The sequence below is a fragment of the Helianthus annuus genome, chromosome 11 (assembly GCF_002127325.2).
Source record: "Helianthus annuus cultivar XRQ/B chromosome 11, HanXRQr2.0-SUNRISE, whole genome shotgun sequence".
In the NCBI taxonomy this organism is placed as follows: Eukaryota; Viridiplantae; Streptophyta; class Magnoliopsida; order Asterales; family Asteraceae; genus Helianthus; species Helianthus annuus.
In genome coordinates this window covers 125789610-125804026 of record NC_035443.2, presented here as the reverse complement: position 1 = coordinate 125804026, position 14417 = coordinate 125789610, and the positions used below count along the sequence as shown (strand labels likewise).

Here is a 14417-nt window from a genome sequence, read left to right as displayed (position 1 = left end):
CGTGATGCGTATGCAATAACTTTTTCCCTTTGCATTAACACGCATCCTAACCCTTGTCGTGAGGCATTACAATAGACTACGAAATCATCCGTACCGTCTAGGAGTGACAGAATTGGTGCATTACAGATTTTGTCTTTAAGCAGTTGAAAAGATGCTTCTTGTTTCTCTCCCCATTCAAATTTCTTATCTTTTGAGTGAGAGAAGTAAGGGATTGTGCATTCTTCGAGAAGTTCTCAATGTATCTTCGATAATAACCGGCCAATCCTAGGAATTGACGTATTTCGGTCGGTGTCTTTGGTGCACTCCAATTCTTTATGGCCTCAATTTTCGATGGATCAACATGTATGCCTTTCTTGTTGACTACATGTCCGAGAAATTGAACTTCGCGAAGCCAAAATTCGCATTTGGAAAATTTCGCATACAGTTTCTCCTTTTTCAACAACTCAATGATAGTTCTAAGATGGTGCTCGTGTTCGTCCTTATTTCGTGAGTATATCAATATATCGCCGATAAGCACTATCACGAATTTGTCAAGGTAGGGCTTGCACACGCGGTTCATTAAATCAATGAACACTGCTGGTGCATTTGTTAAGCCAAACGGCATGACAAGAAACTCGTAATGACCGTAGCGAGTTCGGAATGTCGTTTTTGGAACACTTTCTTCTTGAATCCTGAGTTGATGGTATCTTGATCTCAAATCGATCTTCGAATAATAGCTCAATCCTTGTAGTTGATCAAATAGATTGTTAAACCTCGGTAATGGATACCAATTCTTGATTGTGAGTATATTCAACTCCCGATACTCTATGCACATCCTAAAACTTCCGCCCTTCTTCTTCACGAATAACACTGGAGCTCCCCAGGGTGAGTAGCTTGGTCTAATTAAAACCTTTGTCCAACAACTCTTGAAGTTGTGTGGACAATTCTTGCATTTCCAAAGGAGCTGACTGGTATGGAGACTTTGCCACAGGTACGACACCTGGAATTAAGTCTATTCAGAATTCGACTTGTCGTTGTGGAGGTATTCCTGGCAAATCTTCAGGAAAAACTTCAGGGAATTCCTTAACAACCGGGATTTCTTCAAGTTTTAGCTCCTTGGCCGTTTTGTCAACTATGTGCGCTAAGAATGCTATACATCCTATTCGTAGGCACTTTCGGGTTTTCATACAGGAAATAATTCGTAAAGGCATTTTGTTTGTCTCATCGTGAACAAGAAGTGTTTCGTTATTAGGAAGGAGAATTCGAATGATCTTGTCGTAACATACGATTTCGGCTTGGTTGGTGGATAGCCAATCCATTCCAACTACGATATCAAAACTACCTAGTTGAACGGGCATTAGGTCAATTTTGAATTTTCGTCCTCCTAACTCTAAGGAGCATCCTTTAATAATGTTATCAGATTCAATCACCTTTCCATTTGCTAATTCGATAGTGAACGGAATATCTAGTTTAATTGACTTTAGTCCAAGCATATCTTTAAATTCTAAAGATATAAAACTAAAATCTGCATCGGTATCAAACAAAATAGAAGCGAAATGATCGTTGACAGGGAACGTACCGGGATCACGTTTGGATCCTGTCGTGCCTCTTGAGGTCCAATTACAAAGGCTCTTCTGCGGCATTTGTTCTCTTTGGGACAGCCCTTCCTGAAGTGTCCCATATCACCATAGTTAAAACAGCCTTGGGTTCTCCCTCATTCTTTATCGTTACCACTGCCTCCTTCTTTATTAACCACCTCGTTGTTACCCCAACATTTTTCTGTGCGGTGACCCATTTTCCCGCATTTATCACAGTTGGTGGCTTGGCATCCACCATAGTGGTGATAACCACACTGTTTACACTTAGGTGCATTTCCATTATATTTCTTACCACTCGTTTCTGTTGTGGCAACGAATGCCTTGGTTTTTCTTACTCGTATGGGTTTTCTTATGTTTGTTGTCCGACATAGAACCTTTCTTGAAATATGAATACTTTCTCTTGTTGTTACTCGAAGTAGACTCCATATGTGTCTCCTTTTTCACCGCACCTTTATTCAGTTTTCCCATCCTTACTACATCCTCGTAAGACTTAAGGCAAGAGTTATTGCCTGAGCAATTCTCAATATGGTTCCTCCAGTTTCGCCATTGTTTGCAGTATGGTTTGCTTCATGTTGTACGATTACTTCTGCAACTCACTGGTTCAGTAGAGCATCAAGCTCAGCTCGTGTTATAGGTAAGGGTTCCGTTTGGGCTTAAAAAGTGTTACTTCATTCTGGTGCCATGATTTTCATATATATATATATATATAGATATATATATATATATATATAATATATCGAAGAGATTTGACATGAATGAAAATAAAAACACATCGTCACGCACTATGATCATAAGGTCAAGATAGATCATAATGATACTTATGCAAATGTTTCGCCCCATATTCATCACATCCTTGTAGGGACGTAAAATAAATTACAATAATGTGTCCATAAGAAAATACCAACTTATATATGCCTTGTCACCTTTTTAAATTATTTTTGTGAAGAAAACAAAAATAATCTCGGAGTTACATCACTTCGGTCGATACAAGACATATAGTAATATATAAAATAAGGTAAAGTCTTTTCTTCACATTGTTCCTTGCTTGATATTCAAGTCTCCAAATCTTCAACAGTCTTTAGTCGTTCACAAAATTGGGTATACTTCCCAAAAGATAGTAATTGAACATAACTACCATGGTATGGGATGTGAAATTAAAGACATAGAAATTAGACTTGGAAGGCACGTAACCTCCTCCTCGAGACCAAAAATGTGCCTAATGGTGGCAATCGAGTGGTTCTCAAGGGTATGAATGTGTTCCTCAAATGATAGAGGCGCTTTGTGGAATGTAGAGTGTGGAGGTACTGATAGGGGAAAAAATGATAGTAATGGGTCATTCCAGGGGAGGTCGAGTAGCAGAAATCTGAGTCTTAAGATCATGGACACATCGAAAGGAAAAAGTAAGATGAATCTTGGAAGATAAAACTCATAGTTTATAATAATAAGCGGAAAATGGCGTGGAAGATAACGATTAGATGGGCTCATGTCCGGTAGTGGAGGTTGAGAATGTGCATCGGAATAGTAAGGTGGAGAGTCGTGGGTGATAGGATGTATGTGTTGCCCATATGCCTTAGCAGAACAACCATCTGTTTAGGAGGGGAAAACCAAGCAGTTACCTCTATCCTTACAGTATGTATTCCATACTCTATGGACCTTGGTCGTCCAAAGTAAGGAAAGTCCTTCGTCGCATTAACTCATGTGACGAATACATTGGTATTGTTTGAACTCAACGAATTCCAACAAAGTTGTTATGATTTCTATAGATGTCGAATGGAATATGGTAAGAGACTTGCGCCATGGCTCGTGCCATATTACCCTTTGAGACAAAACGAATGTCAAATAACGGATTTTATCGCAATAACTCCAATAAATATGATAAGGTGTTATAGGCACCGTGAGATTAACCCAAATGTTGGAGTTTTAGAATGTTTGAGGAAAATCCTTCCTAGATGGTTTTCCTAATTTGTTTGCTTAGATAACTTGTCTCAACTGACTTGTGATATAGATCGGATGCTAGGCACGAAATCAATACGTGTACTTTTTAATGTATTGTGGGGAATCATAGTAATCACCTTAGTTAGCGTTCTAAGAAATGGAAAAATTGAATTCTTAAGTAACAACTCAAGAATTTTGAACAGGTAGTGATCATTAGTCTGACTCGCAGGGCCCACCAGGATTCCCATCCACTGCAAGTTATTATTATGTGGGCCCCCATAATAATAAATTGCCTTGTATGGTCACCCTAACGTTCCTTCGTTCAAAACAGACGATCAGTCGGAGAGGGGGACATGATTGTCTAATTACCTTTAACACAGAATGGACCTTCATGATGGTCCACGCGTTAATACTTGTAGCCATCGCTCGCGGAATGGCACGAAGTTAAGAAATAGAAGTAAGAGGATTCATAACAATAATGGCTGAATGGGTACCTTCAAGATGAGTGTTTCATCTTCCTTGTCTTGACAAGAATGTCACCAATCATGATTAATATGAACCATAGGGACCTCGTTCCTACTAATAGAGTATTCATCCAAGGCTACCACCTCCACCTAATTGTCATCTTCGAGGTCAGGCATTTTCTGTATCTGAGGGAAAACAACCATCTTTTATGGAATGTCGAGCTCAGGGTTTCACTTAGGGACTACGCCCTACCATGAGCTCATCAACAGATGCGAGGTCAATACGCTTGTTATGAGAGTCCAGAATAATAATAGAATTTGAATACTAAGAGATCATGGTCGTGGCAAAATAATCCGTACAACGTACACATGTGAACAACTTATAAATAATCGATTTTTGGACAATTGTACTTTTGTTTTCATCGTTGTTTATACCGTATATCGTTTCCAGTTCGACTTATTGTTATCGTGTCTAAACCCCATAGACTTGTACCAAATAAACTAGTCTTTGGTATCATCGTTTCGAACTATCGTTTAATACTATCACATAGTATCCTTGCATTATCGTTTTGTATTAGTGGACGCTTTGTAAAAATATAATGTAGAACGCTTGTTGTAAAGAACATCGTTTTGAAATTGTAGACTAGACTCAAAAGAATCTTAGTTCACTACAATTGATGCTCTGATACCAGGTCTGTCACACCCCGATTTTTGATTTATGCGGAAGCGTATGGCGAGGTGTGACGAGAGCGGCAATCGTTACAATCAATCGAGTAAACAACATATTTGAAACATAAAAGATGTTCATCCATACATTTGATTCGAAACCATAGTTTACATTACATATGTCTTGTTTGAAACTTGAAACAACAACTTTAACTACATTATTCAAAGTTCAAAACATAACAACCGAAAACGGATGACATCACAAAAGCTTGCGTTCTTGATAACCACTTGAACATATTTTTCCAAAGCCGTCCACTAATCTCCTGTAATACATGTTAATTTTGAAAACGTCAACAAAAGTTGAGTGAATTCATGTTATTTTGTTTTTGCATCAAATGAGTCTCCAAAACATTTGAAGTAATAAAATTCGTTTTTGTATAGTATGATAAAAAAAATTGTATGATCATTAGTGTGTTGCAAGGACACTAATATGTATGCCGAATAGGAGGTAACCAAACCTTGACAATTTATCGTGTGTGTCAACGACACTAGTTTGGACACAAAGGCACTCTTGACGATCGTGGTTATCGTTGTCGTTAAGAGTGGGGCTTGCCAAAACCCAAATAGATCTATCCGTTTGTTCCTCGGTACTTGTTTATTCATTAATGGCCCCTTTATTTTAACACCTATCCGCATGTGATCAAAATAGTTTCATTGTATTATCATACTATTTGTAACATGTATACATCCCCGAAGTTTAAAACTATAAACATTCAAAGTAAAGGGGGAAAACATGAACTCACTGATTTGCGTTCCGTGCAAATCTCTATTCGATTCCTTGTTCGCGGTTCGTTTCTTGACCTACAAGTGTTCTAATCTAGTTAGACACTTAGGTTTGTTTTTGTGTATCATACAAATATTCTATCTCTTATTTTGTTTTTGTGTTTTTCGTATATATATAACTTCCTTGTATATATATTTATTTTATTTGTGTTTGAATGGGCTTAATTTTATTTTTTATAATTTAAGTCCATTTTGGGTATTTGGTGCTTATGGGCCTAGCCCAAATAAATTTGTTTAAAAATGGGTCAAGCCCAAATTTAATTTGTAGGAGTGGGCCTTGGCCCAAAACATTTTATAAAGGTAGGCCTAGCCCAATTTAGTTTATAGTTGTGGACTTAGCCCAAATAACTTTTGTAAGAATGGGCATAGCCTAAATTGTTTTCTAAAAATATATGTAGTCCATAATAATTTGTAATATTGGGTTTTTAGCCCAAGTATTTTGTAAAGTGGGCTTTAGCCCAATTTTGACTAAAAATACATTTTAGTCCATTGTTTTGTAAAAGTGGGCCTAGCCCAAATTTTATTTATGAAAATGGGCATTAGCCCAATTTTTAATTTATGGACTACTTTTTAAAATGCAAAACTTTGGGCTAGTAAAAAATATTAATAGTAATACTTGTATTTTTATAAAAATCTAATTTTTATAAAAATCATTACTTATGCCATAGTTGAACATTTTAGTGCATAAACTTGTGTGACGGTTCGTATTTTGTTATAGTCGTTTATTAATTGTCGGTTTTATTTATTCGTATCGTTTGTCCCGCTGTGTCGTCCGTCACGTTTTACCATTTGCTTTGTTTGTGCCATTTTTGTTTGTCCAAAAGTCCATACAGTCCAATAGTGTCCGAATTTGTCCATTTGTATTTTCGTGTCCAAGGATGGACATTTTATTTCGTTATTCAAGTTCATATATATTTTTGGTAATTTTTGTGGATGTGTAGTAATTTTGTATTTGTTCCTACTAGAACTAACACATGATGTACACATCAAAATATATAAACTTATGATACTTGATGAATATTTTTGTAAGTACACATTTTATCCAAAAATATATACTTGTCATTTTTATTTAGAAATCTTTTTATAAAACATGGATTTATGACTTTGTCCAAAAATTGTTTAACCATGTTTAAAGACCTCAAATAACAATTTTAGTCACAAACTTCTTTGTTAACAACTTTTAATACATCACAAAATTTATAAAAATTTTGCCATAGTTTTGTTTGAAATATGGAATTTTCCCCAAGTTTATACGAAACTTGTTTTCAAATTATTTCAATACAAAACATCATCAAGTATCAATATCTATCAAAATTTGTCAACAAAAGTAGCATGAACATGATATTGTTCTTAACTTTCCCAAAAAGGAAACTTTATTTCTTATTTTTACCAAAAATTTGTAGAGCGAGATTTTATGAAAAACTCTTGTTCTAGATGTCTTACAAAGTCATTTGAAGCATAAACAAGTATTCAAAATGTTTACTACTAACATATTTCTAGCTTTTGATTCTTTCCAGAAATGGAAACTTTATTCAACAAATTTTTCAAAAATTTATTTTCTTGTTTTTAAATGGTTTTTCACATTTTACTAGCATGCATGTTCATCAAAAACTCATGTTCATCACTTTGTTGATGAATCTTGGTTGATCCTACATGCATGTATGTAGATCATATTTTTGAGTAGAAATAACCAAGATTCAAGTTTATTAGCCTAGATTTCTCCAAGTTCATCTCATAATCATAGAAAAATCATGTTTAAAAATAATGATGTTTAGTTGTTTCTTGTTATTTTTCAAGTGGGTTTAGATGAACTTGTAAAAAGAAATCAAGAATAAAAGTAAGACTAGTGTAATGTTCTTACAATTTTTGCTAGGAAATAAGGATGAAGATAAGAAAAATCTTGTTGATCCAAAGCTTCAAGTTTCACCAAAAAGGCTCCTAATAGCTTTTCTAAACACCCTTGTAGCTAGTTTCATCCATGGACCTCCATAAGTGTATGAATTCTTGAGTTTTTAAAGATTGAAATGAAAGTGTTGTAGGGTGTTTTGGTTTGAACGATTTTAGAGAGAGAGAGTAGGAGATGGAGTGTTTTGATGGTTTTGGGAATTATGGAAAAATGGTAGAGTGTAAAGGTTTCTTTTTGATTATGATCTTCCAAAGACACTAATCCTCCATTTAGAGTTCCAACACCACAACTTAGAAATGTGAGTGGCAAGGGGGACCCACTCCAATTCGTGAATTATGAAGGGGGGAAGAGTTTTTGTATTTTTTTTTAAATCTTGTTTAATCTATAAATTTTAGGAACTTTAATAACTTTGATATTTTATATAAAAATATCTACAAAGGTTTAGGCTCTAATATTTTAAAGTAGTGTGACACTAGGTAAAACTAGTTCACCAAAATTTTTAGTTTGTAATTCGGGTGAAAAAGTCGGTTCGGGTCCTGTACCGGGTTAAATACTGACACCGTGTTTTGTTTAGATAAATACATGACAAAAATTAGTTTTGCACATGCTTTATCATCCGAATAATTAATACAACTTTTTGGACTAAAAATTTTATTATTTTTCACGGTTCCGGTACCGGCTTTACTAACTAGTAGTTTACTGAACTAGCCGTACAGCTTAACGCAATAAGATTCGATTGCGGATTTTGTGTCATTTTTAATACCCATTATATTATTTATGTCAAATAATATTTATTTTTGGGTTTTCGGACAGTTACTGTTTTGTTCTGCGGAATGCTGTACACTTCCGCATGATTGCTGTATTTTTCTGCGGACGTAGACAATTTGGTTTTTAATTGGAATTTTGTAAATAATAAGGCACATATTATTTTTTTTTTGAACAAAGCTTTTTATAGAATATTTGTGTAGACATATCCGTATGTCTTGTTTTTATCGTGTCAGACTGTACCGCGACTAGTACTGACAAGTATTGTTTAACCGCGTTCCTATTGTTAGTCTAGGATATTGTTTCCAATCGCAACGGATTTGTTATCATAATTTACTATGATTTTTGTAATTCCTAGACTCTCAAGACTTTAATTAATTAAAATCAAGTCGTATACGCGAAAATAAAAATTTAAATAGTTGTTCAGGTTGTACGGAATTTTCGGAATTTTGCCGATTGTCACACGCAAGCTTGGGATGCCAATATATGTTGAACAATACCTTATGTTTTATTTTGATCTCCTGTGGATTTGTTTCGACTACTCGTGATACTTGGATATTACAATCAGTGGTTGAAATATAATTTATCTTTATGCTTCCGCTGTGCATTTATATATTGTGTGGTTTGACTATATTGTTGGCAACTACGTCACAGTAATCCCCCACCGGGCCCACCGGTGATACACGTGGAAATCGGGGTGTGACAGTTCGTTTGGCCGGACGATTGCGTTGTTCGGTTAATTACGACGAAACACGAACGGACGCGAATAACGATCCAAATTACGCGACGAATGGAATTTTATCATGCCAATCACTAAAATAAAATATTTTAATGATTACATAAATTTTTGGATGTCCGTATATATTCAGAATGTAAGATATACGCGAAAATGCAAACTTATGCACTTTTTGACGCTTTTAGTCTCTGTTTGACCAAAAAGTTTATTTTTGCACACCGAACCCCTCAAAGCCTATTTCTAAGATATGTAAAGGATATTTATGGTATGTTTAACTTATGGTCAAGATTCGGAATGTTCGATACCATACGAATCAGCAGATTTTTGCAGTTTGATGCAAATAGTCCCTACAACTGAATAAACTTGATTTCGACACACTAAACCCTCCAAAACTTATTTCTAAGTTATGTAAAGGTTATTTAAGGTACGCTAAGCCCATGTCACTGTTCTGGGGTGTTTGTCGCATTAAATTGATTATGTTTACGCATCAGTTCGCGTATAACTTTCTAGAAAGCGATTTAGAGCTCGAAATCGAACAAGGATAGATATGTGCAAATGATACACATATTTATACAAATCCCGAGTATGAAACACAATATTTCATTGATTTAGTATTTGTTTGATGGTCGAAGAGACACAGATGTCACAACGGAGTCACTCATCGTTTGTCTACTGCGTACCATCCACAGACGAGTGGTCAAGTGGAGAACGCGAATCGTGGTATCAAACGTATCCTAGAGAAAACCATTGGTAAGAACATGAAGGATTGGTCCGACATGCTTGACGATGCATTGTGGGCATTTCAAACCGCCTACAAAACGCCATTAGGAACCACACCATTTATGATCGTCTATGGAAAAGCTTGTCACCTTCCCATAGAGCTAGAGTACCGAGCACTTTGGGCATTGAAAACCGTTAACCTTGACATGACCGAAGTCGTTAGGAAGCGTTTCTTTCAAATCCATGAGCTTGAGGAGCTTAGGGATGCGGCTTATGCTCGATCGTTGGGAATTAAGGAGAAGATGAAAGCTTCACATGATAGGAAGTTAAGAAAGGTCAAAGAGTTTAGCAAGGGTGATAAAGTACTTCTCTACAATTCAAGATTGAAGTTTTTTACGGGGAAGCTGAAGTCGAAGTGGTCGGGGCCGTATATGGTTCATTACGTGTTTCCGTACGGAGCGGTGGAGATTATGGACGAGTCAGATGGCCGGAGTTGGAAGGTGAATAGCCATCGTTTGAAACACTACATTGGAGGAGCAATAAACAAGAACGAGATGGAGGAAACTCCTCTCGAATTCCATCAAAAGCCACCACTTAGTGTTTTGGGTGAACACCCAAGTGTAGAGTATGTACCGTTTGTAATTTCGTTAATTTTCATATTTTTTTCGTAGCTTTTTGTGTCTTTGTTTCGTGTGTTTTAGTAATTTTGCAGGAATAGTACCAGTGAGGAGCTGAAATTGCGAAGAAAATGACATTCCAGATAAGTCCCAACACTTAGGAAAATTTGGGATGGTTTTCGGAAGGATTGGTAAGACTTGAAAAAATTTTTAAGGCATAAAACATGAAAATTTACACTACCTTCTGCCCAAAACACGCCTTCGCGTCGCGCCACACCAAACACCTTACCCTGTGGCATAGCACGACCAAACGGTCCAAAACTCACAATCTGAACCCACCTGTGGCGTCGTGCGACCATAAAGGACCTCACCCATCGCGTTACGTGACCCCTCAATTTGACTCCTCATTCTGAACTATGCTGTGGTGTTACGCCACAGCTTACATATTTCAACGTAGCGGTACGTGACCGCTTCACAGGTTGTTTAAAGTCCCTTTTTCATCAGTCTTCCCCAAAATCAACCAAACCCTTTATCCCCTACCCCCACCGCCGAACCACCCATAAACCACCATATCTCCTCTGATTTTCTACCATTTTTCCACCTACGTGACCGGATTTAAGTGCTGAACAAACCCCCGCATACAGAATCATCATTTATCTGCTAAATCTCTTCGATTCGGGACTTATCCTTCATGAAAATTTTTGGTTTTTCTTACAAGTTTCAGCGAATCAGGTATGTGTTCTTGTTATACTCTTATTTATTTACTGATTTGAGTTGATTCTGAGTTTTGTGAAGTCTAGTTGTGTCATCTTGTTTGTCGGTCCTTTTGTCGGGTCAGTTGAGTCGTTTTAGTCGGGTCGCTGTTCAGTAAATTTCAGTTCGGTCCGAGTGTTGGTTTGCTTTGCTGCGTGTTAAGTTTGTCGTTTCTGTGGTCAGTAACTAGGTTATGTAGTGTCAAGTATGGTCAGCTTTGATGTGTTTGGTATGTTCACTTTGGTTATGTTCGTGTCATCTAAGGGTGCGGATGGTGTCGGGTTGGGATAATGGCCATTGCCTTGCTAAATTTTGAATTGTAGGGGATATTGACGCGTAAAGTTTCAACCTTGCACAATGAAACAGAATTTTTGCAACGATAAACACCTCCTTTAATTAGGCGGAATTTTTCGACGTTAAAATCTGTTTTCAACTAAAAAAGCAACTAAATTTAAGCAAGGTTGGACATCAATGTCGTCTTGGTTAGGCACTCATGTTTAATTGTGGACAATTAAAATGCCGAGGGGGGTAGTGTACATTGAGTCCAATTTAGTGTCGTTTTAGTCTTTTTAGTCAATTTTTAGTCTATATCGAGTCTAGTTTGTCGATCTTGGGTTTACTTGCACGTAGAAGTGATTTAGGCTCGCCCGTACTCAATCTCCATTCGGGCGAGTTTAATTATCACTTAGCATTTGTAAAAAGTAACCCATCGGTTTTTAATTCAACTTTATTTTCAGAATTAGCCGCAAATGAAATGCCATACGGCTATTCTAATTTTTTCGAAAAAAAATTTATAAGACCCAAAAAAATATAACAAATTTCAAAAATTCGAAAAAAAATTAAAAATTAAAAATACCAAAAATAGTTTGTTATTACTGATTGTTTGCTTGTTTTGTCTTGTTAAATATCTGTTTTGCAGAGATGGCTAGCAGCTCACGTAGGGGTGCGGATCAGACAACACCCCAGCAAGATCCGATTCCACAGGAGACCCCGATTATACAAATAGGTGCTGATGATCCAATGCTGAGAAAAATTAAGTACCAAAGGGCTCATAAGCTTATTCCAACACAGAGAGTTAATCGACTCAACCACCCGTTGCTGCAGTTCGAGCCGAATACATCTGAGTGGGAGAAATATGATAAGTTGAGAAATACGGATTTGCTTCAGCATAGGGTAATAGACTGGACCTGGTTGGAGGAAATAGGTTCAAGGCAGGTAGTGTTGGACCTCCTGGGTCCAAAGTTGACTGAGGCATTAGAGTGTACACAGGATCAGTATGAGGAGTTGGTACTAGAGTTTCACAGCACATAGAAACACAAGGAAGGGAAGTTCGATGATGAAAAAGTTGTGTCTTTCAGTTTGGATAGGCAGGTATTTGAGATTAATAAGGCAAGTTTTGCCATTGTTTCGGGGTTTTATACTGAGGAGGAGGTGAAGCAGCCCGGATTTGTGACTAATCTACAAGGTGCATATTCGACGGTTAGGGATCATAGTGTTGGAGGAGCTGAGCTGCGTAATTTCTGGAAGACAATTTCCATCCACCCATTCACAGTTACAAACCTGATTACTTCGGTTCGTAACCCAGTTTATAGGTATCTTTTGAAGATTTTGTCTACTACGTTGGTGGGGCAGAAATCGGGGGAAAATAAGGCGAATTGGATCGAGTTGTTCATTCTCATGTGTTGGGTGGAGAACAGGGAGATGAACTTAGCTACGGTGTTAGAGGATTCTTTCAGTAGGGGACGTAGAGGTGGTCATCATGCTGGGTTGGCTATAGGCCCATATATTACTCGGATTGCATAGAATTTGGGGGTGTTTAACAAGTATGTCCCCCAATTTCTACATGAGGGGCCGAAGAGGATGACGTTCGGGATTAAAGAGTTGCAGCAGGCTGGGGTAGTGTCATATACGGAGCCCTACGGCTGGGAGCCGATTAGGCAGGGTCCGCAGGTGCAGCCGCCAGAGGGACATCCAGCTGAGGATGTGATGATTCAGATTGACCCTACACACCGCCAGCGGCCACCACAGCGACACGAGCGGCCAGCGCCACAGTAGCCCCGCAGGCAGCCACCACCTGTGCCTCTTACTTTGGAGTTGTTCTCTGGCTATTTTAGTAGCTGCTTTCGTTCGCGTGTCTGAGATTTGGAGTTGTTTGCTGAGGGCGTTTCGAATTGGAGGGCTTACGTGGAAATGACTAGCACTTTGACAGTCTCACATATTCAGCTAAGTCGTTTCCCTTGTATTTTTGTATTTATTTATCTATTTCGTTTGCAGTTTTTATTTTTAGGTAGTTTGTTGAGTCGTATTTCTGTTTTTGCATTAGGGACAATGCAATCTTTAAGTGTGGGGATGGGATACATGTAAATATTCGAGTCATAAATTGAAAATACAAAAAAATTTAAAAATCCAAAAAAATTGAAAAATCAGAAAAATGTCTTTCGAATAAAAGAAGTTTGCAAATTTATACGGAAAATGGTAGAAAATATGAGTTTTTGCTTGGGTTCAAATGACAATAATATGAGATTAAATAAATCGAGCTTGTTTCTAGTTAGGGATATGTGAATAGGCCTGGGTTTGGTTTTAGGTCCCTTTGAGTTAATATACCTTAATTGTCGGTCTACTAGTGGGTTTTCGCCTGGGAAATATAGGAAATTGAAACCGCCAATAAAAGTATAAGGGGCACCGTTATAAGTTAAAACCGTTAGAATTTTGTAATCAAGAAAAAAGAAAAAAAAATAGAAAAAAATGAGCTAGAAACTGAATGAAAGTAGCACAGTTCTATGTAATATAGGTTGGGGAGAGCGACTCTACAACCGGATTACCGCTAGGATGTGTGAAATCGAACTTGCAAGTAAAAAGTACTGAAGCCTAAGTAATCTGAGTTGGGGATAGTGACTTTACAGCCGGAATGCCTCTGGATTGGGGAAAGCAACGTATACGCTCGTTAAAGAAAAAAAGAAAAAAGAATGAAAAGAAAGAAAAAAAGTGATCAAAGAAAAAAATTAAAAAAAAATTGATTTTAAATTCTCTTGGTTTTGATATAAGACGGTTGGGAATTGGTCTAGTGATCGTTCCTTTAGTTCTATAAGCTTGAGGCGGGACTAGGTGGACCGTAGATTCTAGCGTGAGACCCTAGGTAGATTAACCGCACTTAAACTAAATTCACATGATAAGGGTTTAAGACCGGATTTGGGTTTAAAGGGACAAATATATTCGCAATCGTGGCTAACGCATGTTTTGGTTTTAACTAAATATAAATAAGCTCTTTACTCGAGTAACTATTCGTCTCTGATTCCGTTGCATAATTCTTTTTCGAGGACGAAAAAAGAGTTAGTGTGGGGATATTTGATGTATTGCAAAATACATCTCTTATTTGTGTACAGTTTGTATAGTTTTCCGTTATATTTCGTTCTGTTTTCATAAGAATGTGCATAC

The 14417-nt window shown here is 37.2% G+C and overlaps 1 long non-coding RNA gene across 2 annotated transcripts; it reads right to left on the bottom strand.

The window, feature by feature from the left end:
* Positions 1–4748: 4748 nt before the first annotated feature.
* LOC110891847 lies at positions 4749–7693 on the bottom strand. Of its 2 annotated transcripts, XR_004873140.1 has the most exons (4): positions 7347–7693; positions 5446–5503; positions 5161–5328; positions 4749–4965 (listed from the first exon to the last, which is right to left on the bottom strand). It is a non-coding gene; the product is annotated as an uncharacterized LOC110891847 (long non-coding RNA). The 2 variants fall into 2 exon arrangements; XR_004873139.1 differs by lacking the exon at positions 5161–5328.
* Positions 7694–14417: the final 6724 nt, after the last annotated feature.